The sequence below is a fragment of the Mus caroli genome, chromosome 6, assembly GCF_900094665.2.
Source record: "Mus caroli chromosome 6, CAROLI_EIJ_v1.1, whole genome shotgun sequence".
In the NCBI taxonomy this organism is placed as follows: domain Eukaryota; kingdom Metazoa; phylum Chordata; class Mammalia; order Rodentia; family Muridae; genus Mus; species Mus caroli.
Genome location: NC_034575.1, coordinates 144,174,079 through 144,181,830, shown reverse-complemented (window position 1 = coordinate 144,181,830; position 7,752 = coordinate 144,174,079). Strand labels below are relative to the sequence as shown.

The window sequence follows — 7,752 nt, the reverse complement described above, 5'->3', positions numbered from 1 at the left end:
ACTCACTTTGTAGACCAGGCTGGCCTCGAACTCAGAAATCCGCCTGCCTCTGCCTCCCGAGTGCTGGGACTAAAGGCGTGCGCCACCACGCCCGGCTATTTTCATTTTTAATTTCGAGGCTGCTACGCTGAGTGCTCAGGTTGGCCTTGAACTTGCTCTGTATTGAGGTTTCTAAACAGGGTTTCCCTTCGCAGTTCAGCTTAGCCTTAAACTCTTGAAAGTCCTGGCTCAGCTTCTGAGGTGCTGTGGTAACAGTATACCCTGACACCCCAAGAACTTACACTTTTATTAAATGAATATTGCATGACACTCAACTGCAGAGTTCCTGGGAAAGGGACACGCGTATAATAGACCACCTAGAAAATTAAACAAAGCCTTCCTAAATGTGGTGTGTACATTTTTACAGGTGCATGGTCACTGTCTATAGTGCTGATTCACAATAATTCCTTTCGGTTCCCTTCTGTTCCTTGACTGTACTCACCTGTAATTCCTCCCCCTCCCATTAACCCCTCACCTTCCTCCTCCCCCCTCTCTCCCCCTCCCACTGGGCTCTTTCCTTATCCCTTTCCCTCCCCCTCCCACTGGTCCCTCTCCTTTCCTTCCTCCTCTGCTTTTTTTTACCCTCCCCTCCCCCACCCACTAACCCCTCTCCTTCCCCCTCCACTCCCCTCTCCCCCTTCCTCTGGCCCCTCTCCTTCCCCCTCCTTCCTTCTGCTTTCATATCATGTCTCCATACTTCATTTTATGTTTCTATGTAAAATCCAGGACCCACAAGTAAGAGAAAATACATGATATTTGTCTTTCTGGGCTTGGCTAATCTTTTTTAATATTTTGATGCTGGCAAGATGGCTCCATGGGTAAAGGCGCTTGCTGAGAAAGCCGACTGACCTGAGCTCAGTCCTGGAACCATGTAGACCCGGGAGGAGAGAACTGACTCCACATGTGTGCCACGACACTTGTGCCCTTGCCCAAACAATGATAAAGAAGTGATTTATTCATTAACAATTTATCATTATTATTAAAATTAAATTTTAATTTTGAATCGACAGTTTTAACCATCAGTTCAAGATAGCCTATAGTCACTGGAAAGGAATCTCAATTTTGAAGAGTTGTTGAGATCAGCTTGGCCTGTGGGCATATCTGTAGGGGGTTGTCCTGATTGTTAATAGATGTAAGAGGACCTAGTCCACCGTGGGTGGCACCATTCCCTGGGTAGATGGTCCTGGGCTATGTAAGGAAGCCAGCTAAGCATCATTCCTTCATGGTTTCTGCTTTAGGACCCTGCTTGAATTCCTTCTGTGACATCTCTAATGATGGGCCGTAACCTGTGAGCGAAAATAAACCCTTTCCTTCCCTAAGTTGCTTTTGGTCATGGTGTTTATCAGTAACAGAGGGGAACTAAGAACACAATGTGTTCCAGGCTGTGTTCCAGGCTGTTCATCTATCCAAATAAAGCTAAATGGTGATCCCAGCTTCTAATTTACTTCATGCTGTGTTTAGGAAAAGGTATCTTAGGAGGCTTAGCCAGATTTACCTGCTACACCCCAGGGAGTGTCTTATCAGCCAATCATCGAATACTTTGGAAAGCTACCCAGGACAGGGAAGTCTCTAGATCCTGTGAGGCATCACCAGGCAACCATAAACAAAACAGCCAGAGGAGAGCCTAGAGCCTCAAAGCCTGTCTACTCTTCAGTCATTTTAAGTGTTGATAGCTAGACAGTGGGGCAGCTAGATCAAGGCAGTCACTCTCTTGCCGTGAGGACCTTGAGGAGGAAAGCTCCTCCTTACCTTTCGTGGTCCGTCCTTGTGCCCACCCCAGTTCCAGCTAACCACTGTCTTTCTGAGGGTGCCATATTGTTCATGTGTCTGGCATCTTTCACTGAGCATAACATCTTTGGAGGCCACTTCAGGTTCTTGTATATGTGATGATTTTCTCCTATTCTGGCTGAGTGCTATTCCAGTGTTTGGAAACACCAGTCTATCTGATATTTTAAATTTAGGCCATTTCTTTTGCTTTCTCTTCTTCTGGCTCTTATAACTAAGCTGACTAACATTTGCGTACAGAGCTCCATAGGATGTGCTTCTTTTGGGTTGACACTGTGAATGCGATAACTGTATCATGGAAGCAGAAGTTAACCTTTAAAGAGATGACCAAGATGGTTTCCAAGGAGCCCATGTCACCAGTGCACCGGATCCAACCGTTCACATCTTTACTAGCACATGGCTTTGGCATTTGCATTCTTTTTGGCTATTGTGGTTTCACATTAGCCACATTCTCTAATGACCAGGGCTACTGGATATTATCTCCATGTACTGGCTAGGTTTGTGTCAACTTGACACAGCTGGAGTTATCACAGAGAAAGGAGCTTCAGTTGAGGAAATGCCTCCATGAGATCCAACTGTAAGGCATTTTCTCAATTAGTGATCAAGGGGGAAAGGCCCCTTGTGGGTGGGACCATCTCTGGGCTGGTAATCTTGGGTTCTATAAGAGAGCAGGCTGAGCAAACCAGGGGAGGCAAGCCAGTAAAGAACATCCCTCCATGGCCTCTGCATCAGCTCCTGCTTTCTGACCTGCTTGAGTTCCAGTCCTGACTTCCTTTGGTGATGAACATCAGTATGGAAGTGTAAGCCAAATAAACCCTTTCCTCCCCAACTTGCTTCCTGGTCATGATGAAACCCTGACTAAGACACCCCCATCTCGTGTGTGTGTGTGTGTGTGTGTGTGTGTGTGTGTGTTGAAAGGTATATGTCACAGCATGTGTGTGGAGGTCAGAAGAGAACTTGTGGGAGTTGTTTTCCCTTTCTACCGAGTGGCTCAGGATTTAACCCAGGTCATCAGGCTGCAAGGTAAAGGCCTTTACCTGACAAGCCACTTTGCCAGTCCTGAGCTTGTTTGTCTTGATATTGGTTTTTGGTTATTTTTAATTATTTGTAGGTGTGCATGTGTGCATGAGGGGCTGTGCATGTGTGTGCAGGCACCCTTGGAGGCCAGAGTGTGGGGTGCTGAGGAGCCCAAGTTACAGGTGGTTGATTGCCACCTGTCGCAGGTGCTGGGGACTGAACGTGGGTCCTCTGGAAAAGCAGCAGATGCTCTGAGCCACTGTGCCACCTCTCCATGTCTTCTCAGTGTCTTTTAAAATGCTTTTTTGGCTTTCTATATCTTGTGTGTGTGAAGAATGGATGTCCAAATCTTAATAGATTTTGTCTTTTATTGGATTAGAATAGTACTGTGTATATTATTCATAGGTGCAGAGCACCTATGAAATATATGCTTTATTTTTTTTTTGCTAAGTTTTGTCAAGAAAATATTCACGTTCTTTATAGTTTTAAATTTAAAATATGAAGAACATATTCTTGTCCAAATAAAATGGTACATGCTTCAGGGACAGTTTACAATCATGGAAGGGGGAGAAGCGACATAAAGAGAAAATTCAGAGATTAAAAAAAGAAATTCAGGGGACAGAGTGATCTAATATTGCAGAAGGAAGAATTTGACTAGGAAAGATGGAAACAGAGAGGTATGGACAGAACAGGAGCCTGAGAAACAGAGCAGGAGGAAAAGGACAAAGTTAAAGCTGGGGCTGGGAAACATGAAGTTCCCCCACGGTCTCTTGCTCTCCTTACACTGTTCACTGCATGTGCAGCTCGCCTCAGCTGCTCTCCTCCCCTCAGCTGCTCTCCTTCTCTCAGCTTCTCTCCTCCTCTCAGCTGTCCTCACCTCCCCTCAGCTGTCCTCTCCTTCCCTCAGCTGCTCATCTCCTCTCAGCTGCTCTCCTCCCCTTAGCTGCTGTTCTCCTCCCAGTTGCTCTCCTCCTCTCAGCTGCTCTCCTCTCCTCAGCTGTCCTCCCCTCCCCTCAGCTGTCCTCTCCTCCCCTCAGCTGCTCTCCTCCCTTCAGCTGCTCTCCTCTCCTCAGCTGTCCTCTCCTCTCTTCACCTGCTCTCTTCAGCTGTTCTCTCCTCACCTGCTCAACTCCTCAGCTTCTCTTTCTCCTCAGCGGCTCTTTCTTCAGTTTCCCACTCCTCAGGACTAGCCTGCTTTGCAGAAGTCCCTCTTTCCCACCCACATGCCATTACTGTTCCCCACCAACACACAAAACAGCCAGTTGCATTTGTTCTGTCTTTAGCACAGAAAGACACAGCTGGTGACGTTACTGGTGTGGGTTTGAATCTTAGCTGTACCACTATCCACTTAGCTGTGGCACGGGCAGACTTTGATCTTTAAAATGACAGCAGCTATGACATCTTCTAAAACATCTCCACAGATTAAAGAATTGATGCCTAGGTTTTTATTGGGCTTAGCACACAGTGCTTAGTCATGAGCTGTCACAGAAGCTGTTGGGTGTTGGGGGAGGGCGGTTTTGACTATGCCTTCCATCTTTGGCTCTCTGCTCATCTAGTCTGGAAGCTCATCACCCTGCCTTAGAGACCCATGACACAAACACAACTGTATTTGCTCATCTGCAAGGCAAAGTTGGGACTAATAATAATGAGTACTGATATTACCTGAGCTGTGAGCATTTTAACCTTGTGCCGAAACATACTGCGTGGCAGAAAAAGCTTCCTGGTTCCGGAATGCTGACAACTCAAGGCAATTGGGTTTAGTAAATATGGCCGAGGTGGGTGAGCTGTGCCCTTCTCCCCTCAACCCTTCAGAACTCTGGCTGACACAGTACCCCTTCTGCCTGGCCCTTGTCTGTCCTTGCCTCAGCATGACGAGTGAAAGTTTACGTGTCTGTGTGATGCACAGCTTTTGCTTTTTCCAGTTGTTGGCAAGGTTCCCTCACACTGAACTAAGTTTTGCTTTGATCCTGGATCAATATGGGGAAATAAATTCTCTCTCTCTCTCTGCTTTAAACCTGTAGCTGCTCATTTCTGTGAAACGTGTTTATGAACCTCTCTCCATCTCCTCTCTATAATGCAACGTTTTCTGGTTTTTCCTGCATTTCTCCAGATACCCATTGTCCTTGTGTCCTGACATCTGCAGCCCCAGTGCAAGCCCCTTTCTTGGGAAGCCACTTAAAACGTGGCTCCCAGAACGGTATTCCTTTCCCTTCTGTGAGGTCCCATTCATTCCAGCTCTCGATGGTGGTCTCGGCTTTTCAGCAACTACAGTACCGTGTCTGTGAATTATACTTGGGATGGTCATATACATGCCATTCACACTAGGCCAGTGGGGAAGGAGAAGGGGCAAGGTTTGCCACCAGGCGTGGGCAGCGGAGCAAAGCAGTGACATCTCAGGCTTACGCTGGTGACATCTTGGATATACAGAGAAGTATGACCACTATATTAGTTGTCTATTGTTGAGATACAATACCCCAGACTCCAAACTTATAAAGAAAAGAGCCTTAGTTAGCTTCCACTGTCTGGGGTGTAAGAGTGTGGTACCAATACACACTTGGTTGGTTGAGGACTCCTTTTGCTATCTCACGTCACAGTGATGACAGAATACAGCGAGGAAGGACGTCAGAGGGTAGGAGGAACATCCTGCTCTTCTGTAACAATCACGGCCTGAGAATCGAGCAAGCTCCCACCAGCATTGCCTTATTTCCCCTCTGAGCGAGCATGAAGGTGACCTAATTGTCTCCCACTGAACTCCACCTTTTGAAGGTCTCACCAACTGTGAGCCCAGCCAAGCCGCATCCAACCCCAGAGTCACTCTATGTATGTTAGCTTTGCATTTTAAAAACTGGTCACTTGTATTCACCCCCTCCTGCGCTCTGTGTTGTGTCTGGGAGGTTGGAGTTTTTTCTGATGGTGCAACGTTGAGCTTCAGTCTCAACACACTTCACCTTCTGTGAGACAGGCTTTAGAGGTAAAATGGGAACAGATTCTCAACTACTTCCTACTGTTGGGCTCTGGAATGTCTCAGAAGAGCAAGGAAGCGGCATGGCATTCCCTTTGCAGCAAATGTCTGAGTGTCTTTACATTGCAGACAGTAGGTGCTAAGTGCAGGCTTGCATGCAGAGATGCAGGTTAACAAAGGCAGTGGCTGACAAGGCACTGCTGTAGGAAAGGTCAGGCTGAAAACAGGAGGAGTCATCTTTTTAAAGCTTTATTGATCTTTATCTTTTCCCATCTTCTATTACTATCGATGAAGAAATCTCCTACAAGGACCCCTCCCCAAAAACCACACAAGAAAATGCTTACCAAATGTCTGTAAGCCAAGTCCGAGGGCAGTGAGTGTGTAGCCTGAGATCTCTGCTCAGGGAGGATGGGTTTTAGGAGAATGATTCAAGAACTGATATACATAAATCAACATGGTAATAATAGCCTCTGGTCTAAACCTTTAATTAAAAAAAAACCCATCGCGGAATATTTCTTGCCAAGTAGTATCTGTGTGACAGAGATATGGAGCTTGCAGAGCTGCACGGTGTTTATCCCCCTGGAGCTCAGTTCACTGCTTCCCTCCCAGGGGAGCCCCTCTTCAAAACCCGCGCGCTGCGCTGCTGCCTCCCCCGAACCCGTGTGCTACGCTGCTGCCTCCCCCGAACCCGTGTGCTACGCTGCTGCCTCCCCCAAACCCGTGTGCTATGCTGCTGCCTCCCCCAAACCCGTGTGCTATGCTGCTGCCTCCCCCAAACCCGTGTGCTACGCTGGTGCCTCCCCCGAACCCGTGTGCTACGCTGCTGCCTCCCCCAAACCCGTGTGCTACGCTGGTGCCTCCCCCGAACCCGTGTGCTGTGCTGGTGCCTCCCCCGAACCCGTGTGCTGTGCTGCTGCCTCCCCCAAACCCGTGTGCTGTGCTGGTGCCTCCCCCGAACCCGTGTGCTGTGCTGGTGCCTCCCCCGAACCCGTGTGCTGTGCTGGTGCCTCCCCCGAACCCGTGTGCTGTGCTGCTGCCTCCCCCGAACCCGTGTGCTATGCTGATACCCTCAGGGAGCAAAACCCTGTGCATAAGAAAGAGACGATCCTGTATCCCACCCATGGCCGCCACTGCAGATTCTTGGCTCTCCTCTGGTTAACACCATCACAGAGCAGCTGCTCGCAGGCCAGGACCATGGACAACCACCGCACAGCAGCCTAGGCAAAGGAGTGACTGGACTCCTTTGGATGGGATAGAAAAGACCTGACTGAATGGGATGGGAGCAGGAAGAGGAAAGAGGAGAGGGAAGTAGCAGTGACTGTTTTGAGAAATGTATTCACGCACGCCGACCTGTACACACGGTGCAATGGAGCATGTAGGGAAGCTAGAAGATGGGAAAAGTTAGACCATCTTTTGCATTTTAACTTAAGTCACTATACAAAGATCTAAATTTTAAGTTGTTTTTTTTTTTTTTTTTCAGGACTAAATACAATGATTCTCTATAAAATTATAGAAATGGCTTTGGAAAGAGATGGCCATGGGTTAAACACTAAAACTAATTTCGAGACTTTAAGATTAATCGGTAAAATGTTCTGAGTTCCTGTTTCCACACTTATAAAGCTAGCGCATCCTGGGGCTATCAGCTCGACTGTCAGGCATTTATTTGCCGGGCAGGTGCAAGGCTATGGTTTAATCTTCATACAGCCAGAAAGCAATAATAAAACCTGTGAGGGAAGCTAACATTCATGCATAATACATACATAAATACCATGTGCGTATCCTCTGATGTATGTGGGTTGGTATAGAAATAAATGTTCTTTCCTTTCCTTTCCTTTCCTTTCCTTTCCTTTCCTTTCTCTTTCTCTTTCTCTTTCTCTTTCTCTTTCTCTTTCTCTTTCTCTTTCTCTTTCTCTTTCTCTTTCTCTTTCTCTTTCTCTTTCTCTTTCTCT

General features: G+C 47.3%; 1 protein-coding gene across 1 annotated transcript in view; it reads left to right on the top strand.

Annotated features, from left to right (window-relative positions):
• The window catches only part of Itpr2 (inositol 1,4,5-trisphosphate receptor type 2), a 394,656-nt gene that overhangs the window by 55,156 nt on the left and 331,748 nt on the right, over window positions 1-7,752 (top strand). The gene's annotated exons all lie outside the window — the stretch shown is intronic.